The sequence below is a fragment of the Columba livia genome, chromosome 5, assembly GCF_036013475.1.
Source record: "Columba livia isolate bColLiv1 breed racing homer chromosome 5, bColLiv1.pat.W.v2, whole genome shotgun sequence".
NCBI lineage: Eukaryota > Metazoa > Chordata > Aves > Columbiformes > Columbidae > Columba > Columba livia.
Genome location: NC_088606.1, coordinates 43,757,245 through 43,775,762, shown reverse-complemented (window position 1 = coordinate 43,775,762; position 18,518 = coordinate 43,757,245). Strand labels below are relative to the sequence as shown.

General features: G+C 37.9%; 1 long non-coding RNA gene across 1 annotated transcript in view; it reads right to left on the bottom strand.

The window, feature by feature from the left end:
- The window catches only part of LOC110358565 (uncharacterized), an 88,465-nt gene extending 70,331 nt beyond the window's left edge, over positions 1-18,134 (bottom strand). The window contains exons 1-3 of the long non-coding RNA XR_010473264.1: positions 17,901-18,134; positions 13,923-13,984; positions 10,728-10,829 (exon numbers count right to left, since the gene is read on the bottom strand). This is a non-coding gene — a long non-coding RNA (uncharacterized LOC110358565). The remainder of the gene's footprint in view (positions 1-10,727; positions 10,830-13,922; positions 13,985-17,900) is intronic.
- Between the last annotated feature and the right edge of the window lie 384 nt (positions 18,135-18,518).

Here is an 18,518-nt window from a genome sequence, read left to right as displayed (position 1 = left end):
CCTTGCTCTTCCATTAACAAAGATATTAAAAAACAAACATTGGCTGCAGATCCACTTCATGTGAAAAAAGGCAGTCCTTGCCTTCACCCAGAAGCAGAAACAAGCAGATGGTCATCTCGGTATTAATGACTCATAGCAGGCAAAATTCCCATTAGCACAGAGGGGTCTGTGACATTGTAAGGAGTACATGGCATTTCACAAAGCCAGTGCTGAGCACCACAGCAATGTCCTTCCCTCTCTGCTTAGGGAAAATTCATCAGCCTAGGACAGTGGTCTAGATAAACACCCTTGTGTTTCCCGGTTCATGTTTCCTTTTCTCTCTTTCTTGCTTCAGTATGTGAATGTAGGTATGTCTTCTTTTCTGCACACAAATAGCACAGGGAGCCTCAGCAAATGCTAAGCAGCAAGAACATTCTAAGGCTATGGCTGAACAGATCGCCTTTACAAAAGTATAAAACCTAAAAGCAAACTGAGAATTGTGGATTTGACCCTACAGTCTAATACTATGTTCTCACTCAGAAACACAGCAAACAATGAGAATTAAATGCTACACAAACAATGCATATAACCATAAGTAAAACACTTTTGGAAATGTAGGATTGCTTATCCACAGAAATGAACTTTGTCGACTGTAATTTGTGTTAATAAAAGCAGCCACATCTCAACAGAACATGTGTTTTTAATATTGGGTTAATAGTGACAGGACCTCCTTACTTACCCTCTGACACGCCAAGGAAAGGAACAATAATTCACTCCTCCTGCTTCTTCCTTCTTAAGTTTTGAATTACACTTACTCAATTTTCAAATGTTATGAGGCTCCTCTCCTGCCTCCTCTAAATGTCATAATATCACTGTTACTCATACAATGTAAAAATGGTTATGTGTTTCTGAATTTAACTCAGGGTGCTGGTGTTGCACAAGTATTGTGACTAAACTCAGTGACAGATCATAAAGGAAGGAAACGGAATTTTATTTCAATCAAAACTAATTTCACTCACAGTCCTTCTCTCATGGATTTAACTCATTCATTCTTTTATGATAATTATTTCATATCCATATATTCACAAGCACTAAGTAGTCTGGCCATGATGGACGACGACAGTAGCCGTCAAGTCCTCATAATGTCTTCCAGGTCCTTCTTATATTGGAGATTGTGGTCTAATGTTTGGATGTGCATTTTCTACCTTTGGCTTAATGCTTTTCAACCTTAAGATTGACAATGACTGTGAAACACTGTTTCTTCATAGTGTCCTACCTGTCTGAATCAACAGGCAACACTGGTGATTTATTCACTGTCTTTTGTGTCCTTACCTGGGTGTTTTATAGCCCTAATTCTTGATCTTCCTGCTGTATTTCCTTTAGATGAGAAAAGCCCAGCAAGAATATACTTAAAGATGAGGTAGAGCCTTTTTTGAAAGGTCCTATGAAGGGAGCTTTGCAGTGAATAACAAACATAAACTGGCTAATTACACATTGCTACAGCTTAGGAGTGGCACATGACTCAAAAGAAGTCAGGACTGGAAGGATCCTCCCGCTCCAGTTTCTGATTTGTTAGTAATTAGAAATGGCAGTCTTTATGCTGATGCTGTCCCCATGCACTGGGGCCAGATGCACTGAACACTTGTAGTTCTGAGACCACCTGCCAGAGAAGGAACAGAAGTATCATTTGCTGAACACGGCAAGGGCACCTGCTGATAAGACGCACCGCTGCGTAACAAGTGACTATACCACATTCCATAATGCCCTGATCTAAAAACCTGCTATGAATTTTTTATGCAGATTGTCTCACTTGTGTGTGATTGTACAAATCCGTGAATATTACAAGCAGGTGTGAGAAAACACAGAGGTGAGCAGCAAGAATTGGAATCAGCTGGAAAAAAAATCCATCCTAGTCACAAGTGACACTATAAATACTTCTCTAGTCCCACATATGGCTGAGAAATCTACCCTCAGGACACTAGACTTCATTTCCTCTCACAATCCATGCATCGTAGCAGATTTGGTGAAGCACAGGAAGAACCCTGCTGCCCACAGTCAGTCAAAGTCAACTATATTGCTTAGGTCTCTTGCTGCTTGCACCATAAAGGAAAGAACTGCATATTTCAAACAAGCTGAGTCATTAAATGTTTTACAGATTTAAGCACATAAGCAGAAGAGTAGCTAAGAAAAATCCAGAGGCCATAAAAGGAAAACATACGCACTTTCTTTAAGAGCCATTGAAAACAGACACAGTGTTGGTGTAGAAGGAAGCACTAAGAAGAATTCGCAGAGCAAAGGTTTCACTTTCAGGAAGTTATTATTTCCACCATCATGGCAAGACCAACAGAAAGCCACACCAAAGATCAGCTGAGGGTGTCCTTTACAGACAGGAACTATAAAAATAACAGAATGCCCAGAAATGTTTGATTTGTAGGAAGCTAGTACTGGTTAGAGCTTTGATCTGGGCTTCCTTAGACCTTTTTCTATAGAAATATAATGTGAGAAGACAAAAGACTTTTAAACAGAAGAAGGGACAGGTTATATATATTAAAAAAAAAAAAAAAATGTAGACCAGCTTTTAAAGTGTAAAAAGTTACTACATCAGACAGAATGAAAATTAAAGAGTTTCATAAACAATTATCCCCTCTGCTCATTGCATCCTTGGAGACAGATCCTTGCTTGTAGACACAGCTTTGGATAGTTCAGTGGCTTTCTGAGCTGCATCGACCTTTGCTATTCTCCTCTGATCCCAAGGAAGTTCATTCAGTTATCTCTGGGTCCTGCTGACGGCTCCTCTGAGCGGTCTCTGTCCATGTGGGGGGCAGCTTCCTGGGCTGCACTGTGACTCTGCTCCTGCCAGACCTGCCAGTCCTGGAACCTTCTCCCCCAAAAAGGAAGGAATTCAATAGAGGTAACAAAGTGAGTCCTAGTTGCACCAATCACAGACAATCCTGAAAAGAAAGCAAAAAATCCTCCAGATTCAGGAGTCAGACTCTTATAGTCCTGGGATGAAACCTGTTATGAACTTCCTGCACCTAAGGAATGAATGATGCCAACTTTTCTAGAGAGTTGGAATAAGGAAGCCAGATCTTTTTTGGACATTGTAGCTGGGGGTACACCTAAATAGTTCTTAATTTAGAAGACTAAACTTTTGGCACACTCTACTCCAGCCTGTGGGCAATGATGACTTACTTGAGTTTAAATGCTTTCAAATTCAGATTGGCCAAAACAGATGACCACTGTAGGTCCCTTCCAACTGAAACACTCCTATTCTATTCTATTCTATTCTATTCTATTCTATTCTATTCTATTCTATTCTATTCTATTCTATTCTATTCTATTCTATTCTATTCTATTCTATTCTATTCTATTCTATTCTATTCTATTCCATTCCATTCCATTCCATTCCATTCCATTCCATTCCATTCCATTCCATTCCATTCCATTCATCTGTATCTAGGGTTACATGGGTTTCCAGATAGAATCTCACCTTTTTGTAGGGAGCCATACCCTGATTTCACACTGTTGAACTGAATTATGAAGAGATGGAAACTTGTATTATATATCTGATTTCTGGTCACTAAGATTTCTATACCAAATGATCTTGGTATTTTCACCTCAATCAAGCCTTTTTCAACATCTATGGACATTCAGATCTTGTTTCATTTTTTGAAAATAAGGTAGCAGTAATAAAATAAAAAGGTGGATGACAAGAATCATGCAGGAAAATTCCACAGAAATGATTACACAGAAATGGAATCTCATTAGAAAACCAAGGGCATTCAAGAATGTTGGTGAAGTAAAGGTTCCAGCAAACAATCTGCAAGTCCGGAGTATGAAGAAATTGCTGACAGGGTTGATTTCATGTTTTAAAATAATGATATGGAAATATGCCAGTAGTGTAGATGAAAAGAGCAGCTTGAATTGAGAAGGAATCTTAGTCTTTGTTTCCTCCTAGAATCTCTACTGAGACAGCTGTCTACAACAGTACTTTGTCACAATTTTAGGGTTTTTTTTTTTCAATATGATGACATATTTAGTAGTACACAGGTTATAATGCCACTCAGATCATTCTATATAGAATATTTAACAAGTCATCACATGTGTCAGTCAGAAGAAATGAGGACCAGACCGCTAAGCAGTGCATTTAGAGGCATATTTATTTTATTTGTTATTCTCAGTACTTTAAACTGCCATAAGATACTCTGCTACCTCTCCCCAAATATTTCTGTTTAAAAGTCTGTTCACCTCTATCACCTGATTATCACTACATAAATTAGACCAAGACCTGGATAGCTACTGCCATTTCTGTTACAGGAACAACCCTATAGACACTCAGAAGCAGTAGACAGACATTAGCTGCTAGTTCACCAAAACATTTCCAAGACAAGCTACCAGAGATAAAGCTTCTGCCTTAGACAAACCTTTTACCATGACAGCCAGATGATGATACTGAGAGAGGCTGCACCTTGCAGCATGACTGGAGACGGCTGATTTTGATAGTCTGACAAGCTGCACCAGAGGTGTGTTTCTTTACTAAGGATTGCAACAGTTAGCATTAAGCAATAACCAGGAGAGATGTAAAAGGACTCTTTAATCAAAAACAGAACAAAGAAGAGCTGAGTAAACACAAGAAAATATCATTGTGCTTCTCTGAGAGGAAATTTAATATTTTCATAGCATTTTACCAGAGATACCTCTGAAAAGCTGAGAAATAAGCATCACTGAAACTTGCAAGACTTTTAGACGTTTTTCTTTCTTTGAAGTGGAGTATATTATGATACAACCAACTACAGCAGAGGCAATGTTTTACTAGTGTACCTCTTCAAACCAGTGTAGCTTTATTAATTATTTAAGATCTCAGAAAACCAGTGAGAGGTATATCAGTTTTGATCACAATATGGTACGTGTCAATTTTGTAATTAATTGCAATTTCCTATAATAATCTTTCTGACTCTGGCTATGCCCCTGTCAATATGGAGCCACAAAACTCTACAGCAAACCAAGTGCCTCCTCTTTGAGATATACATAATTACCATGTCAGGTGATGAATGTGACAGCTCTATTGGCATTACAGCCAGAAGTGATACAAGCGTCCCTGCAGCTGAGACTGATTTTCTATTGTTGCCATTTATATTGAAGAGGAAGCCAAAGAACATCTAAGACTGTACTTCTGGCAATGAAAAATTACAGACATATTCAGCAACTTCTTAAAACTCCAGCAAATTGTCAGTACAGAAATCAGGCAGGTGGCTTCACTATCCAGTTCTCATTAATCTGCCCTCTGGCATGTGGCATCTGGCATGGCTCTGAGAAAATTTGTATTATGCTTTAATAAAGCCTTTCAAGATGTATTGAATGCGTAAGTAATTTTTCACTGAATGACCTATGTTAGGGTCCCTAGATGTGGGCTAATTATTTTTTCCTTGAATATTTTTTAAAGAATATTTGGCTTCAACAATGCAAGAGTAATATTTCGCCATCACTCAGACTCAGGTTAATAGATTTGTTTGAACTTCAGAGGGCAGTAAACAACACACACAATCCCATTTAGAAATTTAAATGAACCAACTCCTCTAAGTTATTGTGCCTATGTTCATTCTTCTACAAATTCAGTATTAATGAATAACAAAGAGAGTTGAATCAGATAGAAAAAGAAGCTAACTCCCTCAACTGAAACTCAAAAAAATATATTCAGGGTAATGTTCTTTTTTTATTTCCACAGCTGCTGCTTTATTAAACAGTTATATCAGTTTTTCAAAACAGTAAAATATTGCTGAGAGGAAGGAGATGGGAAGAGGACTATGTCCCCAGTATCTCAGTGCAGCTGCATATGCTATTTTTAACCCAGCTTTGGACTTTCCTAAGTCTAACATAACATCTGATTTTGTCCTCTTTCCAGATCATTAACTGGGTCCTGTTAGAAGAATTCTAATGGTATTGTTTAGAAGTGTTCCACTCCCACGATTTTCTTTGTTATTATAGAACCATTGCCCTCTGCAGAATTATTGGTGTGATTTTAATTAGCTTGCAATGCCTTCAATTAAAGAATCCAAAGTTGCTCCAGTTAAAAAAAAATCCTGGATCTCAACATTTTAAAGATTAATAAAGCCTCAGTATTCATTCTCACTGTCTGTTCATTTCCAACATAAATTATATTTGACATGGAGAAAGGAGAAGTCTGAAGTCACAAAAACTGTGCCAATTCAAATGTCTACAGCACACACAACTGAAGTGCCAGTTAAATAGCTCTGATAAATTCCAGTGTTTCAGAAAGGTCATTTATTTTGTTTCTGCTAGTGCATGGGCAGTTTGCCTGGCTTACGTAGTACAGAAAAAGCAGGTCATATTTTAGAGTGTGAAAACCATCTGAAAAAAGGAATAACCATTTAGCACATCTGCCAAGAAGAAACGCCAGAAGGAAACATTTCCATGATCTATTTCATCTACTTCACGGCAATTATATTTTCTTTAACAGGTGCACTGCAGGACAAAAGTGTCCTGTCAGTTTACTGTAGATTAAAATCAATAAATCAAATTCTCTTCTGCTTGCTTTGTAGATTTTAAGGAACAATATAGCTACATCTGAGTCTTTGCTGCCTCTCTCTCAAACATGTTTTGTCATTCTTCATAAAAGAAACTGTGAACAAATTTTTTGCTTACTCAACAGAAGCATATCAAGCTAGACCAAGACTGTCAGAAAGTTTATTGTGCAGAACTGTGTCCTTTTAATTTCACAATTGCTAAATAAAACACTGCATACCCTACTCATCTGATCAGAATCTTTGGCAGAGGTATCCTAGAAACTACGGCAATGGATACTACTTCTGTCTTTCTTCTCCTTATTCTTTCTCATTAAATCTTTGAAGAACTAATTTCTAGATTAATTTCTAGATTTATCTTTTTTTTTTTTTCCTTCAGAATCCATGTATTTTTTGGGTTTTTTTTGTTTGCTTGGGTTTTGTTGTTGTTTGGTTGGTTTTTTGTTTGATTTGTTTGGCTGGTTTTGGGGTTTTTGTTGGTTGGGTTTTGTTTGGTTTGGGTTTGTTTGGTTAGTTGGTTGGTTGGTTTGGGTTTTTTTTAGTTTATAATATATGATCCAAAGACTGAATCAGATGAACACTTGTCTGGCTGTCTTCCACTCCTCTATACAGTAAAAAGAAGTTTCAAAATATTTATATTTCCAATTTCTAATTTCCCATTACTGTTAGCAGCATTGTATCCAGTCTTGAAAAGTTGATACTACTGCTTTATACTTCTGAGCAAGCAGTGCTTACCTATACCTGGAAGGATTTGTTTATCAATGAGACATTCAAACTAAGTAACATTCAATCAACCCCTCAGAAGGAATTGGTTTTGGAAATCAATGGAATTAAAAAACCCACAAAAAACAAGCAAAACCATCAGTTTTTCAGACAGTGCTTATCTCATAGCTTCATGAAACACACACAATTTGACATGTAAATTGACCTCTTTGAAGTTTGTCATAGAATCATAGAACGATTTGGGTTGGAAGGGACCTTAGGGATCATCTAGTTTCAAGCCCCCTGCCATAGACAGAGACACCTTCCACTAGACCAGGTTGCTCAAAGCCCTATCCAATCTGGCCTTGAACACTTCCAAGGATGGGACATCCACAGCTTCTCTGGGCAGCCTGTTCTGGTGCTTCATCACCCTCATGGTAAAGAATTTCTTCCTTATATCTAATCTAAACCTACCCTCTTTCAGATTGAAGCCATTACCCCTCATCCTATCACTACATGCTCTTGCGAAAAGTTCCTCTCCAGCTTTCTTGTAAGCCCCCTTTAAGTACTAGACAGGTGTACAAGGTCTCCTCAGAGCCTTCTCTACTCCAGGTGAACAGACCCAACTCTCTTGGCCTGTCTTCATAGGAGAGGGGCTTCAGCCCTCTGGTCATCTTCATCACCCTCCTCTGGACTCTACTCCAACAGGTCCATGTCCCTCTTACACTGGAGGTCACAGAGCTGAACACAATATTCCAGGTGGGGTCTCACCAGAGCTGAGCGGAGGGGTAGAATCACCTCCCTCAAACTTCTGGTCACGCTTCTTTTGATGCAGCCCAGGGTAATGCTGGCTCTCTGGCTGAAAGAGCACACCACTGGCTCATGCTGAGATTTTCATTAACCAACACCCCCAAGTCCTTCTCCTCAGAGCTCCTTCCAATCCACTCACTGCCCAGAATTTATTTGTGCATGGGATTGCCCTGATCCATGTGCAGGACTTTGCACTTGAGTTTGTTGAACTTCATGAGGTTTACATGGGCCTAACTCTCAAGCCTGCCAAGGTGCCTCTGGATAGCATTGTTCCCTCCAGCAGGCCAACCATACCACTCACCTTGGTGTTGTCAGCAAACTTGCTGAGGGTGCACTCAGTCCCACTGTCCTTGTCACCAACAAAGATGTTAAACAGCACTGGCCCCAGTATCAGCCCCTGAGGAATACCACATGTCCCCAGTGTCCACTTGGTCACCAAGCCTTTGACCACAATTCTTCAGTGCGATCATCCAGCCAATTCCTTAACCACTGAGTGGCCCACCCATCCAATCCATGTCTCTGTAATTTAGAAGCAAGGATGTCATGCAAGACAGTGTCAAATGCTTTTCACAAGTACAGGTATATGATATCATTTGCTCTTCCCTTATCCACCAACACTGCAACCCTGTCATAGAAGGCCACAAAATTTGTCAGCACAGTCTTGCTTTCCATTGTTCAAATTGCACTGTTGGGGACAGATTCCTCCCCATCCACATCTCATGTCCAGCTTGTCTGTCTCAGCTCCACCTTTTTAGCTTTTCTCCTTGGTATAGGGTATATTTATCTTGTCTGAACTTTCTTGAAAAATCTATGGCTAAGTGTTAACTTTTATGTACAAGCTGAAAAATGTACTCTGAAAACTCCAAAGAAAAGGAGCTCTGAAAAAAATTTGCTCATTTCCCTGCTTTTAGATGGCTTGAAAAATTCTCACCTACATATCTCATAATTGTTGATTTGACATAAAATGTAACTTTAGGTGTTCATGTGACTAATAAATATTAATGTCCTTCTACTCTCACACAGAGAGCACTAAAAGCTCCAAAAAATAGCTCCTTCCAGCTTAACTCTGGTAGCAGTAACCAAAAGATGTACTTGATCTCTGTCCCGTCAACTGATGTCCTATTGAATATGTATTCATTACACGGCCCTGTGAAAATTACAACAGAATTGGAATAAAGGGTTCTGAAGAGTTAATGGTGGATTTTGAGGGGGGGATCTTTCAACTTTAACTGTTTCCTTTAAGCAACAAACTGCATATCTTCCCTTCTTAATGGGATTGATACAGACATCATTTGTAAATGAAGTGCTCTGCTTGACCTTGCTTACAAACAAGGTAGTGGGAAGGTTGAATGCTGCCTTGATTGCAGTGACCATGAGATGGTGGGGCTGAGCATTGTGAGAGGAGGAAGCATGGCAAAAAGCAAGATCACAGCCCAGGACCTGAGGAGAACAGACTTTGGCCTCTTCAGGTATCAGCTTGACAGCATCCCATTGGATAAGGCCCTGAAGGGAAGAGAGGTCCAGGAAAGATGGTTGATATTCAAGGATCACCTCCTCCAAGAGAGCTGTCCATCCCAGCGAGCAGGAAAGCAAGGCAAAATATTTTACAAGGCCTGCACAGATGAACAAGGTACTCCTGGCAACACTCGGACAAAAAGTAAGTATACAGAAGGTGGAAACAGGGATGGGTAACCTGGGAGAAATATAGAGACACTGTCTCAAGCAGGCAGAGGCACCATTAGAAAAGCAAGAGCCCACCTGACATTGAACCTGGTAAAGTCTTTTACAAGTGCTTAAGTAGTAAAAGGAAGATTGGGAATATGTGGACCCACTGCTGAATGGGGCAGAGACTGAAAACTGTCAGAATGGGCAGATGCAGAGGGTTGTCATGAGTGGTACCAAGTCTAGTTGGAGCCCAGTAACTAGGGGTGCACCCCAGGGGTCAATACTGGGTCCAAAACTGTTCAACATCTTCATTAATGAGTTGGGTAATGGGGTAAACATAAAGTTCAGCAACTTCACTGATGACACAAACCTGGGAGGAGTGGCTGAAAAGCCAGAGAATTGTGCTATCCAGGGGGACCTCGAGAAATGGGCTGACGGGAACTTCATGGAGTTCAACAGAAGGAAGTGCGAAGTCCAGCACCTGGGGAGGAACAACCCCAGGCATCAGTACATGCTGGGGGCCACCCAGTAGGAAAGCAGCTTTGCAGAAAAGGATCTGGGGTTCCTGGTAGACAGATAGTTAACCATGTGCCCTTGAAACAAAGATCAACAGTATCCTGGGCTGCATTAAATCTAGTTTTCCATACTCTCCCACGTTTTAAGATATATCTGTTTAATATAGCCTTAGTTATTGCCTTATTCCTTAACAAAACTTTCCCCAGGTAGAACAGTCCACTAATTACATTGTTAAGAAGAGAGGTAATAGGAATAATCAGAAACAGATCAGTCAGAGGAAAAGAAAGGTAACCAGATATTACCTAATCATTCCTTTGTGTCATATCAAGGTACTTTCTATATTATCATGTTGTGAAATCTCTGATTTTCTAAACTATGTGACTCAGAAAACATTTACATTATGAACACTGGGAAAGATTTAGTAACAAAAGCAGAACACCAGTGACTTTCAAGGCAATTAACTTGAAAAGGTCAGAAATATTTTGGCACTGTCACAGTATTGTGAGTACTTACCAGAGCCTTTGTCTAAAATCCAGGCTGTTGGAATCAACATCACTACTTTCTGATTTTTCTTCAGCTCACTCACTGAAAGTTCTAGTTTACTTCAGAGAAAACCTGAACAGTTTTGTAAAAAGAACAGAGAAGATGCATCAGGTATAGGTAGGTAATGATGTCTATAGTACCGCTGTTCTTTCTACACTTCATTAAATTTTCACATTTATAGTGTCTGAGATGGAAGAGACTCAATTCAGATATGGACAAAACAAACTGGTTCCTGTTTTACAGCTACTACAGATGCTTTACATCCTCTAGAGACTGAAAACAAAGCTGTTGGAGTCCAAACAACCTAGATGAAAGTGACATTTGCTCAGAGGGCAGCTATTTATTATGTTATGGATACAAAATTCTGGGGGACTAAAAGACCAGAGGTTAATATCATAATGTTCAATCTCAAAAATGGGACATTAACAGGTATCCAAGAAAAACTAAAATCAGAAGATGAAAAACCTTAATTTTCATACTGATCTGATGCATGAAGTGTTCTTGTTCTCAAGCTTAGGGTTGGAAAAGGGTCAGTCTGCACAGCTGAAAAACACTGCTGGGACTGTCCTATATACACAGCAGAACTGTATTTAATCGGGATATTAGCTCCCATGCAAGCATAAGATGCCTCATCTTATATATTGTCTTTGATTACAAGATTCTTAGCAAAGAAGAGCAAATGGTTTTTACTTAGAGGTACTTGCCTGGAAAGGTTTATCACCATTTCACGTCAGAAATAAACTTACAAGCATCTTTGACACTTTAACTGGGATAAGCAACAGAAAAGCCCTATTATTATTCCAAACAAAACAGTTGAAAGGAGATGCAGAAGAACTTAAGTGAAAACCTTGCTTTACTCAACATACTCTTGTTTATATTAATGAAGCCAGGATTTCACCCATTGATACATCAGAAAATATAATATCTGCATATGACAGTGCCCAGGATTATATTGTCTGTTATATGAGAGAACATAGAAGGGAATAACACAAAATCTTGTGGACAGAATAAGTGATTTTCAGGTATAAACTAAAAATCCTGCAGAATTCAACCAGTCTACTTCCATTTAACCTTTTTAGGTCTCATTGATGTCCTCAAGTGGAACATACAAAGAAACACAGAACATAACACTGTTTACACAGTGTATATATTTGTTGATGACATATGTATTGTGCATGATATTGTTATGATATATGCTAATTAATAAATTGGATTAAATTTTAATCCAGTGAGGGTGACCACAGGGCAGAATATTTAGTGGAACGTATTAAAAAAGTTATTTCTTCAAAATCTGAGAATTATATTAGAATTGCTGGGAGTTTTTCTATTTAGCATTTATTTCTTCCAGAGAAAGTGAGTCTAGGCATTCTTACCATATCACTAGTACCCTGCAGTGACAATTATACTGACTTGATGGGTTTGAACAGTACAAAAAGAAATTATTCTAAACTAGGTTTAATTTGAAATACAAAAGTCATGGCAGTATCAGCAGCAGTTTATAAAACTAACATCAGGGAGGCTACCTAACAGTTGTTTATTTTAAAACAATCTCACATATTCAATTATCATGCCCTCTAAGGCCAGTGTTCATGCCAAGCATTTTTGCATAGAAATATATACGCATAGATCTCTACCTTTTATTTAATTTAGAAAGTAAATATAATATATTTAAAATTTGTAAGGGTTTTTGTCTGTTTGTTTGTGTTTGTTTGTTTTACATGAACAGTACTAATATATTACTTTTCTGACATGAACAGACTTAGAAAACATAATTATGTGACAGTACTATCTAGAATCATGTACAGGTACCTTTATAATACATAAATACATGTTGAGCTACTGAGCTACTATAGTGCATGTTTTTATTCCACTTGAACTTCAAACCACAGCTCTGTGCAGCTCTGGTAATGCGTGTACCTTGTATTCTGACTTAAATTTACAGATCTTTTTCACAGAGACTTTGCAAACAGACCTAGGACTATTCCAGAATGTGAAAGTCATTTGTAACAAATGGCATGTTGATCCTTAGAGGCAGACGGTTAATCATTAAGAGCTCTGTATTAATACCACTGTATTAGCAAACAATAAAGAAAAACACTGAAACAATAGGGCTTTGCTATTGCTGAGAATAAAACAAATTCCAGTATAAAAATGTATGACTAAAATACCGCTTAAGAAGCTGTGCAACTACTTAGGCCACTAGTGCACACTGCATTATTTCCTTCTGCAGCCCCTCTCTTATCCAGTTTCTTGCCTCTATAGCTTAGTGTTGGTTCACTTAGGCCTGACCAAGCTGCAGAGACAGCATGGTAGACTTCGCTAAACTAAGCATAGCTGCTTATCAGTGTATGTAAGTGCCAACTGCATGTCTGATTGACTATCCAGACATATTTCTTGCTTAATCACTAACTTTACCAGGAAGTGTTTTCATTCCATTTTCCTACTTCCAAATCTGACCTCTATCATGTCATACCTTCTATATATTCCAGAATAAATGCAAAAAAACCCCATGCAGTCCCCAGAAAAGGAGAAAAGTGTGCACCATAGGTATTTATGCAGTTTGTGATTTTGTTTCTCTTCAAAGTGCATTCCAAATTATGACCTAATCAGCATCATCACAGCACACATTTTTTTATAACTTGCTGTTACTTACAATATTCATTATGCATTAATAAAAAAATAAGGGGGAAAAATGCACATTAGTCCTCTTGAACATTATCCATCTTTAGGGCTATATTTCCTCCAAAGTTCACAGATCGAAGGCTGAAGAAAAAAATATTGTGATGTAATTTCAGGTCATTGTCATACATGCTTTAGCGTTCACATTCTGAGCTGCATAACAGAAAGAAAGAAAAGAATTTACGCATCGATATTCAATCTCCATAGCACCTGTGTCAAAATTAGAGGTACATGTAAATGTGCCTTAATTAGTGTAAACAGCGTATTACACTAAGCCTCTTCTTATGTATGTTTTCTCTGCTTAGATTTCATCATATATTTTGCAGGTATCTTTCATTACTAGGAGGTCCAATATGATCAAGTAAGTAAATGTGGGAATCCTGACTGTTTATCCACTGTTTTGCTTGCATTATCTGTTTTATAAACACTAATACCAACAGCTGAGCTTGGAGATTGAAGTACCAGACACCATCACACCACACCTACCTCCTGAGGATTCTCCAGCCTTAGCAGTCATGGTCCAAGCCTTCTACGCTTTGGAGCTGCGGCTTATTAGAAAAAAAAATATTTGACTATGCTCCTGCAAGTATTTCAGTGAACACATTTCAAAACAAATAGCATAAAACTGTGGCTAATTTTTCTGTAAATTTCTATAATTTCTAATCCCCTGCTCTTATTACTTATAATCAATAAAATTTGAAGATCCTGATATTTATTTTTTCTAACATCTGATTACTTGCAAATGTTCATAATAATAATTTTCTCTATTATCACATCCCTTTTTCTTTAAATGCTCACTGAATGCTCTTCCTTTTAGTGTAATTCTCAATATTTCCTTTCCTTGCCTCCAAATTTTTCTATAAACCCAACGGGTTTCCATTAAACCGTCTACCTCTTCCTAAGTTTTTATACTACTTTATGAAAATATTCTGCACAGTTCTAACACTGAAAAAACAGCACGTAAACTATGCAGAATGATATCCCTACCAGCTCAGGTCATCACATCTCTAGACTATTTTCCTTTTGGAAAGGAGTAAACTTTCCAACTGAACAGCGACTACTTTTTCTAGAAACACATTATCCATATTATTTTCCTCATGCTGCCTCTTCCTTTACAATTGGTATTTTAAACACAGACTAATATTCCATGTACATTATTGCTCCTTCTTTACGTTCGATGTTGTATTAAAAATAAAACCTTACAGAAAAAAAGTTCTTCATCACACTGTAATAATTTCCTTTACATAAAAAAATCTCATGCATTAAATGATGTGCAACTCTTATACATAATGTGATCATATAATTAACAACTATATTATAATACAAAGATTTAAAGGAAAATAATAAAATTCACATGAGGAACCATGAAGGTAGTACAATGTCTGAGAACATGACTTTAGAATCAAAATAACGTTTGCTTTTGAACAAAGGTTTTCATACTAGAGTGGAAGATATGATAGTGTGTCGTGTGCTTGGGCTGGTAGAACAGAAGGAAGGATATAGAACTTTTTCTCCCCTCCTCTTTTACCCTTTAAGAAGCCTCAGGAAAAATGGACGTATTTTGGGGTCAGGTGATCAATCATGAATCAACCACATGTTGCTTTCAGCATAGTTTCTTTCTACTGTAGGTGCTCCTGCAGGTCCTGAATGTTCATAATACACACTGTCCCACCACAGCAGCAGCATGGACTTGTAGTCTGTATTCAGTCATTTTTGGCAGCCTATGAAAATCTTTTTCCGAAAGGCAAATGAAAGGAGGGAAATAGTAATTTGTCACATTTTAAAATTCAATGAGAATTTCAAAATATTTACAAAAAAACTGTCTCTAGCTACATGTCTTTGACCCTGACTAACTTCAAAGGTTGGTGAAAACAACAAGGTATTAATATTACAGCTTGGCGGGGGGGAGAAGGTGTTACGAAAATTTTACATAATATGAAATGTTAGGCAATCTAAAGAGAGGGTTCACTATCGGCTCTCCTAAGAACGAGTCCACATTTTTTATTTTGTTCCTTCCATAACTAGATTAGGAGTTCAGTGTTCATTTTAACTTTCTGGCTAATAAGGTCTATTCTCCCCTAGCAGTTAAAAAAAATGAAAGTCCTTTAGAGGCCTTATCAGAATAGATAAGTTTTCAACTCCAAGCATATGCTTACAATACAGACAGAAAGAACTCAGGCTTTTTAATCTGATAGTTAAACATGCATCTGGTATACTAAATATGCTTTTGGTCTTTATAACTGTCCAACAAAATTCCCTCTATTCTGAAACTGTTATTTTATACTTATTGACAGGGTTTATTCGAGGTTTCTTTGAACAAGCTAAAAGCTTTTCAAAGCATTGATATATTTTTGCTGCATGTGTACAAAATTGTCAGCGCCCTGAAGGCAAGCTTCTAGAAGTTCTTAAAATGGTACAAAAAATTTTACAAGCCTATACTCAATGAGCTCTATGAACACACAAAGCCTTTTCTATTTCCCTTCAGTAATCTCACAAATGCTATTATCACCATTTATTAATATGTTGCTACTTCAGTTATCCACTGAAAATATCGCTCTGCTTTTTCTACTTATACTTCTTGGCAATTGCTCTGGCTCCTGTTACAGGAAAAAAAAATAAGTGTGCTTCAAGTTTTTCAAATTAAATCCCAAGTCATATGTTTAAGTGAAAACGACTTAAACACTAAATAAAATGCATGCTAAAGAGCTCTCTGTTTCTTTTGCATGAACAGTTTAAGTTTCAGTTGAAAGCAGACAGGGAGAAGATAGTTAGTGCTGCAACATTTACTCTGGCTAAAATAGCAAGATGAGTGTGTATGTTAATACCACTGCAGAAGCAAAATTTGTGAAGTGGAAGGAAAGACACAGCTCCATGAGTCTTTGTAGAAGCTCTAGCTTTAGATAATGATTTAAAAGCTTAGGGTTTTCCAGCTCAGGGAGGCAAAAAAAATATGCCACAAGAAATGTCAGAACTGCTTAAATCTCTTCTCTCATATACATTATGTTCAGTACACAAGGAAATTTAGGGCAATACTCCCGTGGTTCACAGTATCAGTAAGTGTAAAAACCACTGCAGATCCACAGAGTAAGTAAGCTTGTCAGCTGCATAATTCAGCTAAACTCAGAAGCAACCTAATGTGGAACTATGTACAATTAATGTGTGTTCCAACTACAGAAATTATCAAACCAGTCTGGCTATATACTAGGTTTTTGGTTGCCTGATGTCCTCCCGTGGCCATGGATACGGACTATAATTTTTACTACCTAATTATTTTTCGGGACTATACTGGGGACAGTATTATGCAAGTCTTCACCAGTGACAATTCCTCCTAGGCTGACTGGCAAAGGAACTTTAACAGCAAGGTAAATCTCCGAAGTGACCTTTTTTAAAACATAATAGCTTACAAGGAGCTGCTATGCTTACAGAGCAGGAACAAGCCATTACTAACATTGTTCTCAACAACTATCCTATAATGATTCAGCAGCTTTTCCAGACTATTTTTGAAGATCTTCCAGATTATTAAGATCTTTCTTATAACTGCACAGGCAGGCCTCAATGTGTGTCTCTTGGTTAGGGAAGATATTATTTTTGCTCTAAAAAGCGGTACTCATTTTTTTTCCATTACACTTGAAACACTGAGTCTGTTGTTTTCCTTAAGCTTAATTTAAAGTTTTATATGCAGATTTATTCATGAAAAGTCACTCTATAAACAAATACTATTTTTCCTCTAATTTCCAGTGTATAACCAGCTTCACGTACCAGTATCAATGATTATCGTAATATCTTAACTTTTTTTTACTATTTTCAGTTTTGCAGAGGCAATTCAATTTTAAGAGAAAAATTCTGCTCTCTATTGACCTGTAAACATCATTGGAACATTTAAAAACCCTTTTCAAAGTATGCTACTTGAGGTGTCATTGACATGAACAGAGTTAGCACATAGATGTTAAGCAAGTTTTTTTAAAAATACAGTGTTGCACAGGGGAATTCAGGGTAGCATTTTGGCTACCAAATCCTTCTTACCGAAACTAATTCGTCAGATGGAAGCAACTGTAATTCTTACCTCCAAAACAGTTTCATAATTTATTCAAAATCTGACTCAACTTAACATGGACACATTGGAAAACGAACTTGGAATTCTGCACTGATATTTCTAAATATAAGAAGACAAAGGCTTCTTATATTAGTAGAGGCTTCTTCTAGATTAGTAGACAGAATCACAGAGTAGCTGAGGTTGGAAGGGACCTCTCAAGATCATCTGGTCCAATCCCTTTGCTCAAAGCAGTATCCGCTAGAGCAGAATGCTCACAACTGTGTCCAGACAGGTTATTAATATCTCCAAGAATGGAGATATTTCAATCCCTTAATCATTTTTGTGGCCCTCCCCTGGACTCACTCTAAGTCCATATTTTTCTTGCACTGTTGACCCCAGAACTGAACACAGCACTCCAGACAAAGCCTTACCAGTTCTGAGTAGAGGTGATGGTGTGGCTTAACCCAGCAGGCAGCTCAACATCACATGGCTATTCGCTCACTCCTTCCCTAGTGGGATGGGGCTGAGAATTGGAAAAAAGGTAGGACAAGTGGGCTGAGATAAAGACCATTTAATACGACAGAAAATGAAAGGATTATTATTATTATTATTATTATTATTATTATTATTATTATTATTATTATTATAAAAGAATATATAAAATGAGTGATGCACAATGCAATTGCTCACCACCCGCTGACTGATGCCCAGCCAGTCTCTGCGCTGTGGCCATCACTGCCCTGGCCAGCTCCCCCCAGTTTTATACACTGAGCATGACATCATAGAGTATGGAATATCCCTTTGGTCAGTTGGGGTCAGCTGTCCTGGCTGTGTCCCCTCCCAGTTTCTTGTGCACCCCCAGCCTCCTCACTGGTAGGGTAGTACAAGAAGCTGGAAAGTTCTTGACTTAGTGTATGCACTGCTCAGCAACAACTAAAACGTCAGTGTGTTATCAACATTATTCTCATTCTAAATACAAAACATAGCACTATACCACCTACTAGGAAGAAGATTAACTATATCCCAGTCAAAACCAGGACAACATCCAC